General features: G+C 32.8%; 1 long non-coding RNA gene across 1 annotated transcript in view; it reads left to right on the forward strand.

Moving 5' to 3' along the window:
* The window catches only part of LOC116421574, a 71,695-nt gene that overhangs the window by 39,658 nt on the left and 5,534 nt on the right, over nt 1-26,503 (forward strand). The window contains exons 2-3 of the long non-coding RNA XR_004231990.1: nt 11,451-11,563; nt 12,981-13,098. This is a non-coding gene — a long non-coding RNA (uncharacterized LOC116421574). The remainder of the gene's footprint in view (nt 1-11,450; nt 11,564-12,980; nt 13,099-26,503) is intronic.

The following is a 26,503-nucleotide window of genomic DNA, read 5'->3' on the forward strand; positions in this document are numbered from 1 at the left end:
ATTGGAAGGAATTAGGGTTACATCTGAAATGAGGCTGACTTTGCCTCAAGCTCCATTCAACTAACATAAATGGATTTTGCTTTAACCAAAACTAGAAAGCAAACTGTTATTCCCATGGGGGTGTTAGGCAACACATAAGTCATAACCATGTGTTTTGGTTGGCCTTCATGCTTAATTAACTCTGGGTGTGCCTGGGTTCTCCAACACATCTGACTAGTGGACAGATAGTCTGATAAATACATGCTACACAATGTAGAAATTATAGAGTGCATTATCTTATAAAGTGCAGCTAAATGACCCAATGGTAGAGTGCTGGTCCTGCAATCAAGAAGATCTAAGTTCAAATATGATCTGACACTTATTAGCTGTGTGACCCTGGACAGGTTACTTAGTCCTGTTTGCCTCAGTTTCCTCATGTGAAAAATAAGTTGAAGAAAATGGCAAATCACTCCAGTATCTTTGCCAAGAGTCAGATGGGTGATTGAGTGTTTAGGTAGAACAAAAAAAAATTTATCATGTTTTTGATGGCCACCCAAAATTCAGCTTGTTGCAAAATAACAGAGAGAAATATAGTATAAGGGTGGCAGATGATAGCTTTGAGGATAGTTCCTCAAAGTTCATGGATAGTGTGTTCTGCCTTCTTTGTGAAATTCAGCTTTGTTTTGTGTAATGTAGTTTTTGGTGGACAATTATAACATTGCAGATTGAAGTTTGACATTCAGTAGAGGAGACAAAAGTGTTCAGGAATGTCCTCATGGCAGCATAAGACTGCAGGTCTGGAGGTGGAAGGAAGCTCAGAGGCCATCTAGATTAAGTCGATTTGTCAAAAGTTACAAAGGTGCTCAGTGTCAAAGGTGGGAATTAACCCTATTTCTGTGGAAGAGGAAAAGTTCTTTATATAGAGTTTTCTATTTTCGAGGAGATAATGTATTAGTTTTAACAAGAGAAATAAGCACTCATTGGTTAAGTACTTTCAATAAGGAGAAAATAGTTGTGGAAGAGCAGAATGGGAAAAGTTCTGGATTGATAAAAAGACCAGAGTTCTAGTTCTAGTTCTGCAGTTGATGAATATAATGTATAAATCTGCTCATTATATTTTTCATTTCTTTTTATCTCACACGTTTGTTTCATTTCCTGTTACTATTTCCTTTCAATGTCTTAGAGGAAAAAACCAGGTAACAACGTTCTGAGTAAAGATGGTGGTTCAAAAAAATGTTTCTAGGGATGATGATTACCTCTATTCTTTGAGGAAGCTCAAAGGAAATATTTTACCAAGGAGCAAATAAATAGTTAGCCTGCTACTCATCTTGTCTCTTGGACTGAATTTAAAATTGACTACTCATTAGAAGGAAGGTTCATTGGTCTCTTGTCTGAGGTAGGAATGAATAGGGTAGGCTGGTTCTTGAGCAGCATGGTCAGTGACTCTGGTAGAATTCAAAATGTAATATAAGTAATAATATCGATATTTTAACTGCCAGAGAGGTGGTCATTAATGCTTTGAAGCCATAAACTGGGGAGTTGAAGGCATGAGAATGGCAGCCAGTATCTAAGAAGGGACTAAAAGAGCCCTAAGTACTTCTGTGAAGAAACCAGAATCTCCACTGAAAGGGACCTCGTCTTGTTGGTTGTCAAAAGATTCATCTGAGCCACTGTTTCTTTATTCTTAGGGCCAATTCTACCATGGTGGCAGCTGCTATGAGAGGAAAGTTGGGAGTCACAGGATAAAGAAGGCTGAAGTAGAAAAACAGACTTGGGGGTGGGGCAGGAAGGTGAAGAAATGATGTACAGATAATGAGAATAACAGAACATTCAGAAAATGGAGCTATTTTGATGTCACACCAAAAATATTTAGCAAGTTTATGAATGATGAGGGAAATGGGAAGAAGAAATCAACAGTATTTAGACTCAAATGAACTTCTAATGGCAATCCCAGCGAACTCAAGGGATATAATGAAATCCTGAAGGGGAAAACAAAATCTAAGCTGGAAGACTCAAAGACCATATTGTGTAAGGATCAAGCAATGTCACTCAAGGAGAAGGGACTGAATAATAGAACTTTATACACTAACCAATGCCATTCTTAAGACCATATGTATTCTGAAGAGATACTTAGAACAATTTAATTCATTCAATACCTTGGTTAATATTTACTGAACTTGAGCCAGAGTACAGGGTTGATTAGAGTAGAAATTTAATGAAGTTAGGGTTATGACATTAATATTTGTAAGAGTCAGTTAGCTCTGTTCTGCTTTTATGACTACAAATTTCCAGGTTCCCTTAACTTCAAGTAACCATCTCACATATGCATGTTATTTTTCATGGGGTAGTGGTAGTGGTGGGATACAGTGGAAGAAGGGTTACTCAGTTGATTCATGACCACCAAACTACTAGCAGAGAATCAATTCAAAACACTGTTTCCCTGAAGGTGGATCAATGATTTCATAGGATCCTATGATTTTTTGTGTACAACTTTATCACATAAAATAACAGCCTAGGGTCCGTGTCAATGAGAAGCAGTTGAAGGAAATGCAGGTATTTAGCCTAGAAAAGAGACCATGTATGGTCTTGAAAAAAGAGCTTATGTGAGTGGTTGTTATATAGAGTAGAGATTAGATTTGTACTGTTTGGCCCAAGAGAAAGAACTTTATTTTTGGAAAAGACTGAAGATTTTAGTTAATCTATTGGAATTGATACAATATGTATCAGAGGAAAGTGGAAATGTCAGAAGCATTATTTGATTTTCATTGATGTGTATGGAAATGCTATGATATCAAGGCAAGTTTTTTTTTTTTTTTTTTTTTTTGCCTTTTTTTAGTGATTAGAGGCAGATGTAGGTAATCATTTAATTTTTTAAATTAAGGACCTTGGGACACTTGAAAGAGAAATTTAAATAAATAGATGAAACTTTAGAACAATGGTTAATGAAACTGTGGTCTGATCAGCAGTCAGAAAATTTGTCAGATAATTCTATGACTAGGAAAGGTTGCAAAATCAGTTGAATTAGTTGGAGGTTGCTATAGTTAAGAAATTCTCTTTATCCTTTTTTTTTTAGGTAGATCAAGTGGGGATGTCTGCATACTTGGTTCCATAAATATGGATTCTCTTTACAACCAATTCTCCATACTATTGAGTTACTGTGGTTTAGAAAGGAAGAGGGGTGCTAAACATTTATTGCCTATTATACTAGGTAATTCAATTAGTTGATAGGGTGGTCTTATTTTCTATTAGGAATTATGAGGGACAAAATCACTGAAGGAAGGTGTACTCTTGTTCTGGTAGAGGTTGGAGAAAGACCTTCTCTTTAGAACCCAGTTGTAATAGCTGATCAGTGCGGATGTGTTGTAGGCATATATATTATGAATTCTTCACGGTCATTACCTACATCAGCATTTTTTTTAACTTCTATTTGTTTTTGTGGGTAGGGTTGAATGGATGCCCTTTAAGAAATCTAACTTACTTGATATTATTACTACTAAATGTAATTAATATTAAATAATGTTGGTTTGGGGATAGGGGAAGGAAATTTATTTCCTGCCTAATAATGGAGATTTATTATCCAGGATGGAGAATTACATCATAAAAAGTCCCCTTATAATAACACTTTGTGGCCAAAGGAAGGCATATAGTATCTGATACTTGACAGGAGATTATGGGGAGTTAGATAAGGTCATTATCATGACTACTGTGGTTATTTCTCCTTTTGTCATCATAGTGGATCAGACAGACTAGAACCTAGGTTAGTGGCCAGTCTCCATCAAATTTTCTTCTCTATCCCTGTGACTGAGACCAGTTGGCACAATTCTCTTTTTGTTTGGAAAAGAATGGAATATATTTTTACCCTTTCCTCACAGCTATTTGAGCTTTCATTCATATTGCTACATTTTGGTGGACAAAGATCCAAAAGAGGCCCCATGTACTAGACATAGTGAAGTCTAGTATTATTGTTGTTCAGTCATTTTTCAGCTGAGTCCATTTTTTTATGACCTCCTTTGAGGTTTTCTTAACGAAGTCACTGAAGTGGTTTGGCATTTTCTTTTTCAGCTCATTTTATAAATGGTGAAACTGAAGCAAACAGTGTTGAATGACTTGCCCAGGGACATGTAGCTAGTAGATGTTTAAAGCCAGATTTTAACTTAAGAGGATGAGTCTACCCCTGTCCACCATTATATTTATTATGCAATGCTGCTTGGCTTAGATTAAGGCCACAGTGGCAGAGGCTCTAAATCAGATAATAGTTAATGAGAGATAAGGGATGAGAAACTTATTAAAAGGAAACTTAAGCATTTACTGAGTCTTAGAGATATTCAGTGGTGGAAAATTCAGATGATTTTTTTTTATTTTATTTAATAGCCTTTTATTTACATGATATATACATGGGTAATTTTACAGCATTAACAATTGCCAAACCTCTTGTTCCAATTTTTCACCTCTTACCCCCCCCCACCCCCTCCCCTAGATGGCAGGATGACCAGTAGATGTTAAATATATTAAAATATAAATTAGATACACAATAAGTATACCCGACCAAAACGTTATTTTGCTGTAGAAAAAGAATCAGACTCTGAAATATTGTACAATTAGCTTGTGAAGGAAATCAAAAATGCAGGTGTGCATAAATATAGGGATTGGGAATTCCAGATGATTTTTTATAGTCTGTATTGACACATTGTCAATCTACACAGAAAAATGCTCAGAAGCTTATTGAATTCTCCTGGTTTGAGGGAATCTCTAATGGGCTGAGGCTTGAGTTGATGCACTGAGGTCCCAAGCACATGAGGCTAAATAGTAATTGGACTCTATTAATATACATGCTTGGATAAAGAAGGGCCCCTACCCACTCTCTGTGCAAGTCCTGATGTGTTGTATAGGAAATGACGATTTTGGTGGGTGGAGGCACAGGAGCAGGAAGAGAGGCTGGGGGAGATTGCTGGCTGGGTTCGGTTCTGGTGGCTGGTCGTCTTGTGGCTTCTGGTCTAGCTAGCTTCTTGACTCAGCTGCACACATTGCTATTGCCGATTCTCTTCCACCTCTGATCTTTCTTCACTGAGAATAAAGATTGACGATTTTCCCCTAACCTGAATTCCTGACTCCAGTTGATTTTAAAATATGCAGTCATGACAGGAATCCATATTCCATACCTGGGTATTTTGGTGGGTTTTACTTATCAAATGACATTTAAATCTGCCTTTTCTGAGTGGAAACTGGAATAGGTTTTGCATTTGTGGATTTAAGGTTTGCAAAGTCTTTACAAACATTACATCTAATTCTCTTAAGATACTGATGCAGACAGAAATCAAGTGACTTGTCCAAGGTAATATATCTAATTTAGTATCTGGCTCTGTATTTGAACCCAGGACTTCTTAACTCCAGACCCAGTACACTATAGAGTATGCTGTCTAGCTCAGGCTTTAGCTCTGGAATATCTAACAATGTCATTCCATTTGAGTCATTATGAGTTCCTATTCCTGGAGGTCTGTGCTTATAAAGATTAGATTGAGTGGTGTCTTTGATAGGCACTAAGGTAGGACTAAGTTAAATGATTATTGGGCTTCTGGAACTAATAAGTTTGTTGAAATGGCTGCTTATACTATGTCTGAGAAATAATTGCTTTAATGTTACTGTATTCATACAAATAATATTGCTGAATGGATTGTATAATTTGGTTCATATTATTACTTTTAGTTCAGAATTGCCCATAATGTAAAAGATGATAACAAATACAAACAAGATAATCCATTAAAGAGCTTAACTTCAAATGGGAAAGACAACATATAAAAGGAAGACAGGAACATCTTGGTTAGAAATGGTGGGTGGGAGATGATGTAGAAGACTAGTTTATAAGCCAGATAAGGCAAAAATTCAGAGCATAGGATGTTTCATAGGGCAGAGTTTAACATTTTAGTGGTAGAGGCCTGAGTCATATGAGGATGGTGGCCTGAGTGTAGACAATATCGTTTGGAATTAACAGCTAGGGAGTTCCCTGTTTTCTGTGGTTATCAGAGAGATTCTGAGCCCATCTATTTCTTTGCTCTTTTTCTACACAGTACCATTTGATGTCTTTAAGCATATGTGGATGTGTGCATCTACCAGTCAAAACTTAATTCCTAGTGCCTACCTCACTGGCTAATGCATTTTGAACTTGATGCATTTCAATGAGTTTTAATGATGTGAACTCAGAATAATAGAGGTGGTTCCTCAAAGAGGCATACACACACATACACACACACACACACACACACACAACTTTGAATATAGTGGTTTTACTTTCAGCATAAAATCAAGAAGTGAACATAGAGTTCTTAACAAAAAAAAACAAAATAATGATAAACAATAAACATTCAAGAAATAGCCACAAATCTACTGCTCTCTTAGAATCCTGGGTGTTTTCCAGACAAAGGATTGATCAGGACCAGGACATTCTAAAAGATATATACAATAAATTTTACTTTGATCAAGCCAAAGGGTATAATATTGTTTCCAGAACAAGAAACTTTACTAAAACTTCCCATAAGACTGCCTGGTCAATAAAAATGCAAGAGTTCTGGAGTTAAGGATTCCACTTATAGATTAGGAAATGGAATACAAGATAAGATATACATTAGAAGACAACTAAAAATATCTAAAGAGCTCTGGCCTCAATAAAGCTATCACAGAAAAGTATAAATGCAATCAGTAGGCAGTCTGGGCAAAGAGTAGAACTGACACCTTTCACATACCTTTCTTTTTATTATAACAACACTTAATCACTGTATCTTCTCATTTGTTCTTGCCATATTTAACCCTAATTCCTATGGCTACCTATGAGATGAAGGAAATTCAGAGTGAGAGGGTGTTCCACATTGAAGAACACAGACAATTGTGGGAATCATTAGTTCAACAACATGAAAGTCTATCAATAATGATTTTTGTGTAATAAAAAGACTAACAAACATCCTAATATTTAGGTGGAGGTTTGTTTGAAACAATACCATTCCATTCCACTTAAAATGGCTGAATATCTTTTAGATGCCATTTATGTGAGAACACAGTAAAAATTTAACCCTTTTTTTCAGGTGATAATACGACAAAATGAATCAACCAGTAAGAAGAGTAAATAGTGGGCACAATGTCTAGACATCTCTATTAATTTAAGACTAGAATGTCACAGCTAGGTGTGACAGGAAATCTGCTCACATGGATTGAGAAATGATCTCTTCTATAGAGTTTGTATCAAACTGGGATGTTGGCTTGGAATCAAAAGCTTAAATATCTGGGTGCTTAATGATAGAACCCACCAGACAATCCCTGAGAGGAAAGTAATTTGACTTTCCTTATGCCTCTTTCTGATCCAAAGATAGGTTAGTGTGTGTTTTGGAAAAATCTAGAATTTTGTCTTTTCATCACTATTCTTCCTTAGAACAGCAATGCTAGAGGTAGTCCATATTAATAGTTAAGGATAGATTGTCTTCAGTGAGAAAAAAGCATATTCAACATCCAGCCATTCTGGAGAATGATTTGGAACTATGCTCAAAAAGTTATCAAACTATCTATATACTTTGATCCAACAGTGTTTCTACTGGGCTTATATCCCAAAGAAATCTTAAAAAAGGGAAAGGGACCTATATGTGCCAAAATGTTTGTGGCAGCCCTCTTTGTAGTGGCCAGAAATTGGAAACTGAGTGGATGCTCATCAGTTGAAGAATGGCTGAATAAATTGTGGTATATGAATATTATGGAATATTATTGTTCTGTAAGAAATGACCAGCAGGATGATTTCAGAAAGGCCTGGAGAGACTTACATGAACTGATGCTGAGTGAAATGAGCAGAACCAGGAGATCATTATATACTTCAACAACAATACTATATGATGATCAATTCTGATGGATGTGATGAACCAAATCAGTTCCAATAGAGCAGTAATGGATTGAACCAGCTACACCCAGTGAAAGAACTCTGGGAGATGACTATGAAGCACTACATAGAATTTCCAATCCCTCTATTTTTGTTGTCTGCATTTTTGAATTCCTTCACAGGCTAATAGTACACTATATCAAACTCCGATTCTTTTTGTACAGCAAAATAACTGTATGGACATGTATATATACATTGTATTTAACTTATACTTTAACATATTTAACATGTATTGGTCAATCTGACATCTGGGGGAAGGGGTGAGGAGGAGGGGAAAAGTTGGAACAAAAGGTTTTGCAATTGTCAATGCTAAAAAATTACCCATGCATATATCTTGTAAATAAAAAGCTATAATAAAAAAGGGAAAAAAAGCATATTCAATGTTGTACAAGGATCTCAGAGGAAAAACTACATCATTTAGTAGGAACTTCATAAGAATCCCACAAAGAGGACTCAAGAACCTCTAGCATTAAGCATATGTTAGCTTATTTGCTCTATGTACACTATGCTTATGTCTATTATTTTGGTTTTATAGAAATTTGTGGCAGATTGTGTCACAATTTTGGACTTTTTTGTATAGGGTATGGGAAGAGGTAGAGTTTTAAAACAACTATGTCACCATAGTAAATACCCATTTCTTAAACTAAGTAACTGGCTGGCCAATTGGTATGGGGGATGATGTGCTAAATGGGGCTCATTAACTATAGCATTAAAAAAAGACAGTACACTCTCAATTCATTGCAGTATTCTTAGAATCCTGAAGGGATATGTAATAGCTGTATTCTAGGGATTTATCCTGTCAGTATGAATGTAGTTGCTGCAGAACAAGTGCCATATTTTGCTAAAAAACAAAAAACAAAAACAAAAAACCACAATATTATTCTTCAAAAGACTCTTGCACTCATTCAGTTGATATGAATTAATAAGGATTTTCTCATCGTAGGAAGAGAAAGAGAAAAAGAGAGGAGAAAGACCAATTACAAAGATAGTTCTCTGCTGCATTTTAATGTTAGCAGTTTTTTGTTTTGTTTTTTTGTTTTTTTAATTAAAGCTTTTTATTTTCAAAACATATACATGGATAATTTTGGACATTCATCCCTACAAAACCCTATGTTTTAATTTTTTCCCTTCCTTCCCCTACTGCCTCCCTTGGTCAGCAAGTGATCCAATATATGTTAAATGTTTACAATTCCTCTGTACATATTTCTACAAATATTATGCTGCACAAGAAAAATCTGACCAAAAAGGAAAAAAATGAAAAATAAAACAAAATACAAGCAAACAACATAACAAAAAGAGTGAAAATGCTATGTTGTGGTCCACATTCAGTTCCCACTGTTTCTCCCCCCCTCCACCTCTCTCTCTCTGGGTACAGATGTCTTTCTTCATTACAAGATCATTGGAACTGGTCTGAATCATCTTATTGTTGAACAGAGCCACGTCCATCAGAATTGATCATTGTATAATCTTGTTGTTGTCATATATAATGATCTGGTTCTGCTCATTTCACTTAGCATCAGTTCATATAACTCTCTCCAGCCTTCTATGAAATCATCCTGCTGATCATTTCTTATAGAACAAGAATATTCCACAACATTCATATAACATAACTTGTTCAGCCATTCTCCTACTGATGGGCATCCACTCAGTTTCCAGTTTCTTGCCATTATTAAAAGGAATGCCACAAACATTTTTTTGGATATGTGAGTCCTTTTCCCTCTTTTATGATCTCTTTAGGATACAATCCGAGTAGAAGCACTGCTGGATCAAAGAGTATACACAATTTGATAGCCCTTTGAGCTTAGTTCCAAATTGCTCTCCAAAATGATTGAATCAATTCACAACTCCACCAACAATGTATTAGTGTCCCAATTTTCCCATATCTCCCTCCACCATTCATCATTATCTTTTCCTGTCACATTAGCCAATCTGAGAGGTATGTAATGGTACCTCAGAGTTGTGTTAATTTGTATTTCTCTGATTAATAATGTTTTAGAATATCTTTACATGTAACTAGAAATGTTTTTAATTTCTTCATTTGAAAATTGCCTGTTCATATCCTTTGACCATTTATCAGTTGAAGAATGGCTTGAATTCTTATAAACTTGAGTCAGTTCTCTATATATTTTAGAAATGAGGCCTTTATCAGAACCTTTGAATGTAAAATTTTCCCTTCAGTTTATTGCTTCCTAATTTTGTCTCCATTGGTTTTGTTTGTACAAAAACATTTTATATTGATAATTTATATTAATCATTTTGCATTTAAAACATACTCAAGTTCTTCTTTGGCCACAAATTCATTCCTTCTCCACAGATCTGAGAGGTAAACTATCCTTTGTTCTTCTAATTTGCTTAAAATATCACTCTTTATGTCTATGTCATGAACCATATCAATCTTATCTTGGTATAAGGTGTTAGGTGTGCATCAATGCCTAGTTTGTGCCATCCTCATTTCCAATTTTCCCAATCAATTTTTGTCAAGTAGTGAGTTCTTATCCCAAAAGCTGGGATCTTTGGGTTTGTCAAACACCAGATCATTATAGTCATTGATTATTTATTTTTGTCCTATGAACCTAACCTATTCCACTAATTGACTACTCTTATTTCTTATTCTTTAAATAATTTTGATGACCACTGTTTTATAACATAGTTTTAGGTCTGGTACACCTAGGCTACCTTCATTTGCATTGTTTTATTAATTCCCTTGAAATTCTTGACCTTTTGTTTTTTCAAGATGAATTTTGTTATTATTTTTTCTAGCTCTGTGAAATAATAATTTCTTGAGAGTTTGATTGGTATGGCACTAAATAAGTAGATTAATTTAAGTAGTATTGTCATTTTTATTATATTAGCTTGGCCTACCTATGAGCACTTGATATTTTCCCAAGATATTAGATCTGACTTTATTTGTATGGAAAGTGTTTTGTAATTGTGTTCATATAGTTTTTGACTTTGCCTTGGCAGATACACTCCCAAAATATTTTATATTATCTAGTTATTTTAAATGGAATTTCTTTTTGTATCCCTTGCTGCCAGACTTTGTTGGTAATATTTAAAAATGTTGATTATTGACATGGATTTATTTTGTATTCTGCAACTCTGTTAAAGTTGTTAATTGTTTCTAGTAGTTTTTTGGTTGATTCGCTAAATATACCATCATTTGCAAAGAGTAATAATTTGATTTCCTCCTTACCTATTCTAATTCCTTTAATCTCTTTTTCTTCTCTTATTGTCAAAGCTAACATTTCTAATACGATATTGAATAGTAATGGTGATAGTGAGCAATCTTGTTTCATCCCTGATCTTATTGAGAATGATTCTAGTTTATCCCCATTGCATCTGATGCTTGCTGATGGCTTTAAATAGATGCTATTGATCATTTTAAAGAAAACTCCATTTATTCCTATATTCTCTAGTATTTTTAATAGGAATGAATGTTGGATTTTGTCAAATGCTTTTTCTGCATCTATTGAAATAATCATATAACTTTTGTTAGTTTGGTTATTGATATAGTCAACTATGCTAATAATTTTCCTAATACTTAATGTTATCCTTGTAGAAAGTTCCTGAGCATAATCCCAATGTTGCTCTATTGTCATCAATACTAAGGAAGAAGGAGTTAGAAAATAAAGTTAATGAACAAAATTCCAGAAGACCTGTCTACTACTGCTGGTAAAATTAAATAATATGCTTCTTAGTCACATTGTTTCATATCTGTATCTATTCAAAAGAGAACATTCCATCAGTGGATATAATCATTTTTGACAAGGAGAGCCCAGCATCTTTCCTCCAATTAAATTACAGAAAATAGTCAAAATTTACTCCAAGTGAAATTAAGGGGGGGCTACTTCCTTTGACATTAGAAAGCTTTCCCCTCACCACGTCCAAACCAATTAATACACACTAAGCATTTACTAAGTACTTACTATGTGCCAGTTGTTATTTACATTGGGGAATATAATTATATATTGAACTAAGTGTGATAGTGGTGGGCTCTTATTTCCTATTTTTTTTTTCATTCAAATAGCTGGAAAGTATTGAATTTTTGACTATATTATAAGGAACATTATATCTGGAGATACAATAACATTACCAAAGATATATGTGCTAAGGACATCTTTTAACATTGGATTTGGAATTGAGAGAGCTGGTTTCAAATGCTGTCTTTGATACTTATTAGTTTTATGACTATAGGTAAATAATTTAACTTCTATAAATCTTAGTTTCTCTACCTATAAAAGGGGGAAGATAAAATATTTGTAGCACTCACAGAGCTAGTTATGTTATATAAAAGTTTGCTAGTTTTAAAACACTATATAAATGTTATTTGAATAATTATTTTAACATATCTACATTGTGCTTGCCTTTGGAAAATTTGGAAGGAAGATAACTGGCAGATTTTCCCATTCTAATTTCCCTTAGAAATTGAGTCAAAATCTGAAAATTTTGTGTTGACACAGAATAAGAATCTTAGAAAATTTGAGCTTTAAGGGATCTTAGAAATCATCAAATCTGGAGTGTTTAAGCTGGTGTCATTAAATTTAAAATTATGTGTGTATGTACATGCACATTTATGTGTGTAAATGAATATATGTACACACACACATATATACTGTAACACACACACACACACACATATATATACACACATACACACATATACCTTGATAACTGATTTTCAACATAATCTCCTTAATTCTACATATTTTATTCATTTAAAAACATGACTTTGAGAAGGCTCCACCAATTTACTAAAAGGGTCTATGACACAAAAAAGTAACTTAACATTATCAGAATTAAAGGCATAAAGGTATAACAGAGTAAAAAAGCAGGATAATTCTGAGTTTTTGTTTCTTGAATTCCTGATAAAACTGGTGTAGGTTTAAGAAAATTATGTAGAGAAAAATAAAATCTAAAAAGTATTAGTTAGCACCTATCAATAATTCTTAAGTTTTAAAAAGTGTTTCATTTTAATTCATTGGCTTTATCAAAAGTTTTTCTATGGAGGTTCTTTTAAATTGCAATCTCTCTTCATTCACATGAAACATGTTTGGGTCTATAAAAATGTATTTTATACAAATTGTTTCAGGAAGTCACCTCTTAAGGTAAAGGCATATGCTCCTGACTAAGTTACTGCTGTCAACTATGGTGAAAAAAGGTCAACTTCTAAAATAATTCCTTGTGGAGAATTTCTTTTGTATTTGAAGGTAGGTATTTTTTAAGTCATGTCCATATACCTCAAAACATGATTTTTACTGGTCTCTACTATAAAAGGCTTATTCTTCCTTTCAGATGTTTAATTAGATGAAAAGTTTAAAAGATGTCAGTTGTCTTAAAAGTCTTTCCCTTGTTATAATATGGAATTATAGAATATTATGAATGCAGGAGAACTTACAAACAATCTATCTAGTCCAACCATTTCAGTTTACTGAAGAGGAAATTAGGGCAATGACCTATGCCAACAACTTGACTTGCATTGATTGAATTAGTCATTTGTCTTAATGTGGTATAAATATAATATCACTAATTATGGTTCTGGTGAGATGTAGAAAGAAGATATCAGATTATAATTCTGGGCTGGGAACTGTGTCAACTATACTTGAATCTGTTTCCCTTTGGTTTTTTCATCCATTAGCAATGTAATTATTATTTAGAAAAAAATAGTAATCACATTGATAATCTAAAAATTGGGATATATAAGCTGATACCTAGCTTTGCAGGTATTCTTGTTTTTTATTTTTTTTGTTTGTTTGTTTTTTTGCCTCCAACCTAACAATTCATTGAGCACTAAGTAATAAATATATTGCAATTCATACCCTGATTTTTTTCTGAAAGATTTAATTGTTTAATTATAGTTATCTTACTTAAAAGATCTCTTTAATAATTTTCAAGAGTGGCACTAGTACCTCTCACTCAATACGCCAGATAATGAAGCATGATGATTTCTTCCTAAAGGACAAATAGGTTCATTCAATTCTCAATTAAGTTAATTTTAAAATTGTGCGTGTGTGTGTGTGTGTGTGTGTGTGTATGTGTGTTTGCCAATTATCAACTATATGCTTGCTGCTGTGCTAATGCACAATGGAGAATTCAAAGAAAAAAACGACAAAATCCCCAGTTTTGAAGATAAGGCAAGTTATATTATAATCATTTAAATATTTAGAACTGGGATAAAATGGCTGAGAAACATAAGATCCAAATCCAGAAACAATAAATATGAAAGATTTAAATAGAGAGGAAACTTTAATCCCATTTTACTTACATTCTATCTAGCAGAAAAATAGTGATACACTAATTATTAGCAACTAATAATGAAAGATCTATTATTTGTGAGTCTAGAAAATTCCTGACATGAGTCTTCTCTCAGGACAGATATTCAAATTGTCCATGACATAATATTAAGACCTTCAAACTTCTCTCTCACAAGCAAATCAAGCTACTTGCCTAGAAACAGTAGGAAGCATCAGAAGTCACATTTGAACACAGATCTTCTGTGTTCTTGGCCAAGAAGTCTATATAGGACTATTGTCAAGTACTTGACATATACTACAAAAGACCAAGGCCAAGGATTGAGAAAGGGGCATTAGACAATTATTTATAACTTGGGAGAGGGGAGTTTCAGATGAATAAAGAGGTTAAAAATTAGATAGTAGAGAGCTTAGAAGAGAACCACATGGGAGGAAGCAGAGGCACTAAGTGGAGAGAATGTTTTATAAGAGAGTAGCAGAAAAGGTTAGGAGAAATATAGGATTAATAGCAAGGATACGTTTTTAGGGATTCAGGAGACTTGAATGTGTTTGTAGTCCACAGTCTGCATAAAGGGAAAGATTATAGAGGGAAAGAGATCATATAATACACCATTTGCTGGAGAAGATGGGACCAAGGCTACATGTAGAGGGGTTGTTTTGACAAAAAGAAACAGTAACTTTTTGGACACTAAGAGAAAAGGAGGTAATAAAGGGGGATGATATCTGTAGGATGAGAAATAAGTTGGAGGAAATAATGGCAAATGGTCTCCATTTTTTTTCCATCCTGGATGAGGCAAAGCTGTTGTTCCTTATCCTTCATTTCACTACTGATATAGCTAACATTTGTTTCTTGTTGTCAGATCAAGCACATTCCATGGTATATGGTACCAATGGACTTTTATTTAGCAGTTTATTGCATCACAGCTGAAAAGGTAAATTATAACTTGTGCAAGGTGAGGAAACATATTATGGGCAAAAAAATTATTTGTCCTTTGGTGACCAATGATACACATTCATCTGTTATTTAGATTCTTTAGCCAAAGTGAATGGTACAATCTAGATTGATTTAGAGACTGGGAAGAGCATTAATTTCATCATGTCTGATAATAGCAACCTGTATGGTGACCAGTAGTGCAAACTTGGACCAGTAGTCCAATTGTTTTATATTGCAACACAGACACATTATAGCTCTTTCTATGTTATCAATGTGAATAATGCCAATTCCAGTGGATTTTTATTCAAATATGTTTATATTATTAGAAAAGTTAATAAGCCCTGAATTTATCTATCCTGAAGAAAAGGTATCTATTTCACCACTGTTCAAGGGAATACAAAAGAATTAACAGCATTTCTAAAATCAAATAAAGATATTAGAGCATAGAAAGAAACATTTTTTTCAGTGTAGGTAATATTATTGCAAGTAATCATCTATTCCCTTCAGGTTCTCTGATTTGTTAAAATTTAATTGTATGAATTGCTTTTTTAATTTAATAATTTTTAAAGTTTTACAGATTTTGGTCAAGTTTTTTACTCTAATCATATACATCTTATAAAATTCTGCCTTTTTGAATTAGTTGGAGTTTGTAAGTTAATCTAAGATTAATTTTTAAATGAAATAAGTTTTTAAAGTAAAATTTCCTTTTTTTTTTCTCTTACACTTCTCCCCATCTCTACTAAGGAAAAAAATATTTAGGAAACATTGCAGAAATACATATATTCCAATAAAACAAATTCCCAATGTTGGCTCTGTCCAGCAAAAGAAATGTTTTGAAATTAAATTTTGTGAGCATTCCATGTGCATGTGAAAAGAATGTTACTTTCTCACTTATACTATTTAGTTCCCTCCATACAATTATTAATTCCACTTTATTACATTCATGTCAAATAAATATTTACTATTAAAGTTTTACTTGATTTATTATGATGGAGTTTTGACATTATTATCTTTTTTCAATTTTCTGTTTCACTATTTCACTTTACATTTTGAATTTAGCAGCTAAACTGCTTTCAAACAAATTGAGAACTGTGGCTTTTTTTTTTTTTTAAAGAAATGAAGTATGTGATGAGGTCTTTCTTTGAAAGGATGTGGGACAGAAAGATGTGGAGTGGGATATTAGCAGAAAATGTGGAGATATATGGGAATAAGAAAGTAAACATCTGGAATTGCAGAGGTTTTTTTTTTTCAGTCAAGGAGTTCAGCATCACTGGAAAAGAGAAGGTAAGAGAAGTTGGAGAATGAGGTCAAGCAGATTATCAATAACTGGGAAAAAATGCCTGCTGATAAAAGTAAATATTAATAGGTTTAAGGTTCTGTTTCTTAAATTTTCTAAGTTATGGCATAGTTCTCAATATCCTCATATCCTGCATTGCAATATCTTAGGAATCCACCTTTGGGGCAGGAAAAGGAATTGTGTTTCAGGAAATCAGGAAGCCCATTTAGGGCCTACAGAATTGTGTTCTCAGGGGATTGCAGAGGCCTGGTCTAGCAGCATATATGAACAGGGGCTAGGGATATTGTCAATGAAGATTTGGATTTAGCACTGATTATTTTTTACTCTCTGTACATATCCAGCTTTCTACTTTTTCTGGTCATGGATAGAAATGATCATTAGGATTATAACTTATGAGTGAGAAAGGACTTTAGGTTATCTATTTCAACTCCTGATTTTTACATATCATAGAATTGAGACTCAGATCGAATGACTTATCCACATTTATACAGTTAATAAGTAATAAAAGAGGTCCTTGGGCTACAGTACAAATTATACAATAAAATCAAAGAAATTTGACTACTTTCAACTAGGAGCTTAAATTCTTGAAATATTAGGCTTCTATTCAATCAGAAGGGGTGATTCTCTGAAGAGGATTGAGGAAGCAATCTTGGTATTCCAATGTGTAGGGGTTGAGTGAAAGAAGATACAGAGTTATGAGAGGGAAAATTAAGTATGAATCAGACTATCTTCAAGGTAATAAAAAGACTTCACCCATATCTTATCACTCTCTTTCCTAAGAGTGTTAAGTACAAAATCAATTAGAAGAGGTAATGGCACAGTGCCACAAGAGAGATTTTTAAGGCAGATAACACATCACTCTTGAGTGGTCCAACCACAAGATAAGCATACTAGGCAATTTTAAGAAGAAGAAATAAAGGCTCTCTATAATCGTGAAAAAATGGGAAAAATACAAATTAAAACAACTCTGAGGGACAACCTCACATTTACCAGATTGTGAGAATATGTGAGACTAATATGACAGAAAGGGAAAATGGAGGGGATGTAGAAAAAATCAGATAGTAATATTGGATTGTGGTGGCAAAGACTTGGAAATTGAGGAATGCCAATCAATTAGGGAATGAGTGAAGAAGTTGTGGTGCAATCATTGTGATGGAATACTATTATGCTCTAAAAGATAATGAGCAGGATGACTTCAGAAAAATCTGCGAAAACTGATATGAACCAGTGCAGAGTAAAGTGAGCAGAACCAAAAGAACAATGACAGGAATTCTGACCATTACAATGGTACAAGAAAATTCCAAAAGGACTTAAGAAAAATGCTATCCACCTTCAGAATGAAGTCCTAATAAAGGTTAAAGCAAAAATTTTCACTTTCCTTTTTTTTTGGGTAACATGATTGAAATGGAAATGTGTTTTGCATTATTTCAAATGTGTAATTGATATTACATTTCTTGCTTTCTCAAGGGGTGATGAAGGAAAAAGGGCAGAGAGAAATGGAACTAAATTTTTAAAAAAGGAATGATAAAGACAAAAAGTAAAGATAAATATGTTAGTTAAAAATATGTAAATTAGTAAGAATGAATAAAAATTATTCAGCATTCTGAAAACATTCTCCAAAAATCTAGATCCTAAACCCAGTTTGGTTTATTTTTTTTTTCATTTTTTCTAAAATGGAACCTATTATAGGTCCTCTATTAAAATACATAACAAATCATTTTAGCTTATTACATATTATTATTATTAACTTATAACACTTATAAATTTGATATAGGAACTCTAGTATAACATTAAAATCAAAATACTCTTCTGCTGGATGAAAGAGTTCATACAATACAAAGCACTAATATAATGCAACACTCTGGCTAAAATTCAAAGGAGGAATTGCCTAATAGTTACCAATAAATATTTCCCAATGCCTTTGTTTTGTTATTGTCCAAATTAGTACCTTACTTTTACACAAAGGTGCCAACACAATATGCCCTTTCTGATCCGGATGGTGTAATAATCAATTGAACTTGAACATAACCTCTTACAAGCACACTGCCAAAACCTTGGCACCTTTACAAGATTTAGTAGCATTTTTCCAAATAGTAACGTCAGGTTGATCTTTGTCAAACAAGTTGACTATTTAACGTCATTCTTAATGGACTGATGAGCAGACTGTGTTGACCTGAGTCAATTAGATGGACCATTTTAAATGAACTGAACCATTAACTTAGGTATAAAAAACAAACAAGTTAATCAACCATGCATCTTAGCAGAACTGTGAAGAACAGTGATTCTAAGAAGCAGAGGTGAGTGGCACATATATGGAACTTATGTTTGTTGAATTGAAATTAATTCATGGAAGACCTGAATTTAAAGATCATCTAGCCAATACTTTTATTAAATGAGCAAATTGAGTTAGACTGATGAACCAACACTTAGTACACATATCATTTGAATGAGTACATATGAAACTTGTGTAAAACAGAACTAATTATCTTTTACTCCAAAGTATCATTTTTTTAGTTTCATTATTTTTTATGAGGTTAATGCCATTTTTTTCAGTCATTCAGGTTCAGCCATAGTATATTTCATAGTAGCCAAAAAATTGAAAACTCTTGGGAATAACAAATTATACTATATAAACTAATGAGATATTGTGTTACAAAAACTATGTAATTAATGATTTTAGAGAAAACTTGCAAAACCTGTATAAATTAATGTGGGAAGAAAAAAGGTAACAATTTATACAATTTTTAATAATAACATCTTTGAAAGACTAGCATTTTCATCAATGCATTGAAAAACCATGATTCCAGAAGCTATAGATCCATATACTGATAGAGATGTGAAGGAATCAAAATGCAGCACATTGTATATAACTAAATTGAAATCTTGCTTTGCTTAGAAACACAGAAAGAAAAGACAGTGGATGGTAGGTTGTGCTCATCAGAGGTGCAGAATAGCAAAAGCTGAACCAGCTGTGATGTGGCAGAAGCAAGAGTGACCAGAGCTGGGAATAATAAGGGGATTGAGCAGGTTTGAAAGGAATCCCAGAGGACTTCTTTACTTACACTGTGAAGTGGCTTAGGTGCCAGTTAGTAGCCCTGTCATCTATTCCCCAGTCCCCTAGATAGCAAGTAGTCCAATACATGTTAAATATGTTAAAATACAATATCTGTAACTCTTGGGAAGTGTATCTGTTACTGGGGCAGAGGGGGCATCACATGGACTGAGAATGTGGTTGTAAATGGTATCTGATGTGATGACATCAATGTGTAATAGGAGAAAAGGTAGTGGGTGGGGTTGATAAAAATACACTAGTAAGGGAAGGCAGAGGGGTGATAGGACAAAAGGTAGTGGGTTGGGTGAGGGAAAAAAAACCTGTGACCAAAGACAGGGTGGAAAGAAATATATATAGGAGAGAAAATAGGATGAAGAGAAAGACATTAAGGAGTAGAAACAGATTTATACTAAAAAGAGGAAGGGGGAGACATAATAGGACAATTAGTTCACATGAAGAGGTAAAAAAGACATTGCAATCCAGGGAAAGAAGGGAGGGGGGTTTGCATTGTCTGAAGATTTATCTCATCAATTTTGGCTTTAAGAGGTAATAATCACTCAGTTGGGTATATAAATTTATTTAATCCTATGAAGCAGAAGGAGAAAGAAGAAAAGAAAAGGGAGGGATAGAATGGAAGGGAGGGTAGAAACACAAAGGAAAAAGATAAAGAGAAGGGAAGAGTTGATAGAAGATAAGGTAGCGGCTGGAGTGGGGTTTAAAAGAACACAACTAAGAGAAGGGAGAGGGATAATAGGAGAAAAGGTGGTGGGGTTGGTAAAAATACACGAGTAAGGGAAGGCGGAGGGGTGATAGGACAAAAGGTAGTGGGTTGGGTGAGGAAAAAAAACCTGTGACTAAGGACAGGGTGGAAAGAAATATATATAGGAGAGAAAATAAGATGCAGGGAAATACAGAGCTACTAAACATAATGGTTAATGTGAATAAGATTGCAGAATGGATTATGTTTTTTATTTGCAGAATGGATTAAAAAAACAGAATACTACATTATGTTGTGTACAAGAAACAAATTTGATACAGACACAGAGTAAATGTAAAAGATTGGAACAGACACATTATTCAGTTTAAATAAAAAAAAAAGCAGGGGTGGCAATTCTGATCTCAGATAAGGCAAAAGTAAAAACAGATCTCATTAAAAGAGATAAGGTGGGAAAATACATCTTGATAAAGGATATCTTAAAAGAAGTAGTCATGATAATGTGTATGCACCAAGTGGGAGTACAGGCAAATTCCTAGACAAGATTTTAAGTTAATTACAGGAAAAAATAGCAAAACTATTCTAGTGGGGAACCTCAACCTTCCCCTCTCAGAATCACACAAATCTAACCACAAAATAAGAAGCTAGATAGGTTAATAGGATCCCAGAAAACCTAGATACGATAGGCCTCTGGAAAAAAATTGAATATGGATAGAAAGAAATATACATTTTTTTTCAATATGTACATGACACCTACACAAAAATCGACTATGTATTAGGGCATAAAAACCTCACAATCAAATGCAAAAAGGCAGAAATGGTAAATGCTTCCTTCTCAGACCACAATGAAATAAAAAATTATATTCAATAAAGGGCCAGAGAAAAATAGACTAAAAGCCAATTGGAAATTGAGTAATCTTGATACTAAAGAATGAGTGGATTAAATCACATGACAATAAAGAGATAATATACCAAATTTATAGGATGCAGCCAAAGTAGTTCTTCAGGGAACTTTTATATCTCTAAATAGCTAAAGAGAGAATAATGAATTAGGCATGTAACTAAAAATCTAGAAAAAACAAATTAAAAATCCCCAATTAAATACCAAATTAGAAATTTTGAAACTCAAAGAGATTACAGAAACTAAGAAAACTATTGAACTAATAAAACTAAGATTTGGTTTTATGAAAACTAACAAAACAAACTTTTGGTTAATTTTATTAAAAACAGAAAATGAAAAAAAATCAGCATCAAACATGAAAAGGATAAAACTTACACAATAAAAAAAAGAATTAAATAGAAATTATTTGCCCAACTCTATAATGGCAAGTCTGACAATCCAACTCAAACATATGAATATTTACAAAAATATAAATTGCGAAGGTTAACAGAAGGGGGAATATTTAAATATCCTATTTTTAGAAAAAAGAATTGAACAAATCATTAATGAACTCCCTAAGAAAAAATTTCCAGGGCCAGATGAATTTACAAGTGAATTCTCCCAAACATTTAAAGAACAATTCCAATACTATATAAACTATTTAGAAAAGTAGTTAAAGAAGGAGCCAAATTCCCTCTATGACACAAATATGACACTGATACTTAAACCAGAAAGAGTCAAAACAGAAAATTACAGACCAATCTTCCTAATAAATACTGATGCAAAAATTTTAAATAAGATACTAACAAAGAAATTACAGCAACTTATGAGCAGGATAATATACTATGATCAAGTAGGGTTTATACCAGGAATGAGGGCTGGTTCAATATCAGTAAAACTAACTATAATCAACCATATCAGTAAAAAAAAAAAAAAAAAAAAAAAAAAAAAAAAAAAAAAAAAAAAAAAAAAAAAAAAAGAAAAACAACCAATAGAAATTATATAAAGAAAAAGCTTTTGGCAAAATAGAGCACCCATTCCTATTAAAAACAGTAGAGGTCATAGGGATAAATGGAGCTTTCCTTGAAATTATAAACAGTATCTATCTAAAACTCTACAACAAGCATTATTTGTAAGGAAGAGAACTTGGACACATTCCTAATAAGATCAGGAATGAAACAAGAATGCTCCTCACTATCATTCAACATTGTACTAGAAAAGTTGGCTTTTAGCAATAAGAAATGAAAGATATTAAAGGAATTAAAATAGGCAATAAAGAAATAAAACTATCATTCTTTGTACATGATATTATGATATACTTAGAAAGTACTAGAAAATCATCCAAAAATCTACTTGAAACTATTCATAGCTTTAGCAAAGTTTCAGGATATAAAATAAACATACAAATCATCAGCATCCATCACAGCAAGAGATAGCAAGAGAAATCCCATTGAAATTTTAAGTAGACAAAATATTTAGGGCTCTACCTTCCAAGGCAAAGTACCATCTGAACACTACTACAAAACATTTCTCACACAAATCGGATCTAAACAACTCGAAAATCAATTGTTCATGGCTAGGTTGAGCTAATATACACATGAGAAAATAATCAAGGCTTATAGCAATCTAGTATTTGTTAAAAACCCTTTTAAACTCTAGCTTCTGAAATAAGAACTCACTAGTTGACAAAAATTGCTGGGAAAACTGAAAAATCATATGTCAGAAACTTGACATAAACCTATATTGCATACCCTATACCAAAATAAGCCCAAAATGGATATATAATTTGGGCATAAAGGATGATAGCATAAACAAATTACAACAAGGGGTAATTTACCTATCAGATCTTTGGAGACCGGAGGAATTTATGACTAAAGAACTAGAGAACATTATGAAAGGCAAAATGGACAACTTTGATTACACGAAATTAAAAGGTTTTGCACAAACAAAATCCACAGAAACAAGATTAAAAGGTAAGTATAAAGCTGGGGAAAAAATCTTTACAACCAGTGTTAATGAGAAAGATCTCATTTTTAAACTATATAAAGAATTGTGTGAAATTTATAAGAACACCAAGTCATTCCCCAGTTGAAAAAATGGGGAAATGTTCAAAGTATATGAACAATTTTCAGATGACTAAATTAAAACCATTTATAGTTATATAAAAAAATGCTGAAAATCACTATTGATTAGAGAATTGCACATGAAAACAACTCTAAATTACCAACTCACACTTCTCAGATTGGCTAAAATCACAGGAAAAGATGATATATGTTGGAAGGGATGTGAGATACTAATGCATTGTTGGTGGAATTTGTGAAATGATCAAACTATTCTGGAAAGCAATTTGGAAGTATGCCCAAAAGGCTATTAAATTGTGCATACACTTTGCCTCAGCAGAGCCATTACTATATCCCAAGAAAATCATAAAGGAGGGAAAGGACCCACATGTACAAAAATGTAGCAGCTCTTTTTGTGCAATTGGAAAAGGAGTAGATGCCCACTAATTGGGGAATGGCTGAACAAGTTGTAGTACATGAAGGTAATGGAATTTTTTTTATAAAAAATGAACAAGGTGCTGAGCAAAGCAAGCAGAACCAAGAATACAATGCTCACAATAACAGCAAGAATGTGCAGTGGTGAACTATGAAAGGCTTGTTTCTTTTCAGTAGTTGCAATCAATAGACTTTGGATAGGAAATGCCATCTGAATCCAGAAAAAGAACTAAGTAGACTATATGTAAATCAACATGCGCTATATTCACTTCTTTTTCCTGTTTCATTTTTATCTCTTCCATGACTTTTCCCTTTTACTCTGATTTTTCTCTTCCAGTATGATTCATAAAAATGTGTATTAAAAATTATAATTGCTCAAGTGAAAGCTATTGATTCTATGAGATATTATAAAATAAAACAAAACTAAAAGACATGAATGAAAATGTGAAATATCTCAATGGAAAAGCAACTGACCTGGAATGCATACACATATGCATACACACACACACACACACACACACACTGCATATGTGTGTGTGTGTGCATATTTGGATATACACATACATACATATAGTACACATACATACATATAACTATATTTATGTATGTGTGCATGTAATACATACGCATAAAATTTAGTAGAGTATTTCATTTTAATGAATAAGAAAATAAGAAAGGAATAGTATAGGAGAAGGTGAGGATGGTGATAAAAAGGGAGCATATATTAAGGGAGATATTAAGTGATTAGAAGTGAAACACACCTTTGAAGGAACAGAGTGAAAAGAAGAAAGAATAGGATGAAGAGAAGATGAAGAGTTAGAAATTGTAATTATTAATGTAAATAGGAACCCACCCATAAAACAGAGGAGGACAACATAATGGATTAGAAATCACATCTAATAATTATTGTTTAAAAGATACATATTTGAAACAGAAAGACATATGCAAAATAAAGAGCTGGAACAAAATTTATTATGCTTCCAGGAAAAGTAAAAAACTAAAACAGATACAAATCAAAAACGAAAAAAAAAAGAAAGATATAATTGAGCTAATCAGGGAAAAGTATATTTTGCTTAAAAAGGTATCATAAAAATGAAGTAATGTCAAAAATGAACATAAATACACCAAATGGTATAGCATAAAAATTCATGATATTAAATTAATTGTAGAAAGAAATACAGTAAAATTATACTAGTAGGCAAGATCAGTTTATCCTTCTCAGATCCACATTAACCAAACCATAAAATAAAAAAGTTTAAAAGATTAACAGAAACTTTTCAGAAATTTAAATATATTCCTCTGGGGAATCCTGTATGAGAATAGAAATAAATATACATTTTTCTCATGGCACACTTATCAAAATTTCCACATATTCGAACACAGAAGCCTCACAGACATGCTGAAAAGCAGAAATAACTGCATCATTTTCAGAGCAAAATATAACAAATATTACATTCAATAAAAGACCATTACATTAAAAGTTAATTCTTAAGGATTAAGAATGAATTGGTCAAAGAACAAATCACAGAAACAATTTAAAGATAAGAATTAGACAAAATTCCAAAATTTGTGAGATATAGTCAAGACAGTCCTTGGGGGAAAATTTATATATCTGAATGATGTAAGCATCATTAAAAGGGAAAAAGAGCAGATCAACAAATTGAGCATGAAACTACAACAATTAGAAAAGAATAAACTAAAAATCCTCGAACAGCAAAAGATACTAATTTTGAAAATCAAAGGAGAGTTTAATGAAACTGTAAGTAAAAGAAAACTAAATTATTAAAAATGAGTTGGTTTTATGAATAAAAATAAAATATGTAAAACATTTGGCTATTTTTTTCCAAAAAAAAAAAATCCCAAATTACCAGTCAGAAAAGTGAAAATGAATACACAACATAGTGAAGATGAAATTAAAGCAAATATCAGGAGCTATTTTATCTAACTGCATGGCAATAAAATTGAATCTAGCAGAAATGGATGAGTACTTAGAAAAATATAAATTGCTTGGGTTAGCAGAAGAGAAAATAAAATAGTTAAATACCCCTGTCTTAGAAAAAGAAATTGAACACATGATAAATGAGCTCCTTAAGGTTTTTCCTCGCTTAAGAGAAGAACTACTTGAAAAAATAAGTAAAGAAAGAGTTCTATCAAATTCCTTCTATGACACAAATATAGTTTTGATAATTAAACCAGGGAGACTTTGATCCAGTAGTGTCAATTTTGAGTTTGTATGCCAAAAAAATCATAAAAGAGGGACAAAGGACCCACATGTACAAAAAAAGTTTGTTAGCAGCTTTTTGTAGTGGCAAGGAATTAGAAATTAAATAGATTCTCATTAACTGGGGAATGTCTGAAAAAGTTACAATATCTGAATACAATGAAATATTATTGTCCTATAAGAAATTATTTCAGAAAAGTTTGGAAAGACTTATATGAATGATGTTGGGTGAAGTGAGCAGAACTAGGAGAACACTGTACACAACAACAGAAAGATTATGTGATGATCAACTATAAGAGATTTAGCTCTTTTCAGCAATTCAGTTATTCAAGACAATTCTAATATACTTGGGATGGAAAATGACATTTGTATTCAGAGAGAGAATTATGCAAACTGAATATAGGTCAAAACAGTATTTTCACCTTTTATTATTTTTTGGTTGCTTTTTCTTTCTCGTGGTTTTTTCCCCTTTTGGTCTGATTTTTTTTTCTCACACAACATGACAAATATTTAATATGTTTTAAAGGATTGTACACATATAACCTATATCAGATGGTTTTCTATCTTGGGGAGAAAAAGAGGTAAAGGAGAGAGGAAGAAAAAATTTGGAATGCAAAATCTTACAAAAATGCATGTTAAAAAATGATAACAAAAATCAATAAAAATATGATGACAATAGATGCAAAAAAAGTTTTTGATACTATACACACTCATTCCTATTAGACAAACTAGGAAGTATAGGAAAAATGGAATTTTTCTTTTTAAATTTC

This window comes from Sarcophilus harrisii, chromosome 2 (genome assembly GCF_902635505.1).
Source record: "Sarcophilus harrisii chromosome 2, mSarHar1.11, whole genome shotgun sequence".
NCBI lineage: Eukaryota > Metazoa > Chordata > Mammalia > Dasyuromorphia > Dasyuridae > Sarcophilus > Sarcophilus harrisii.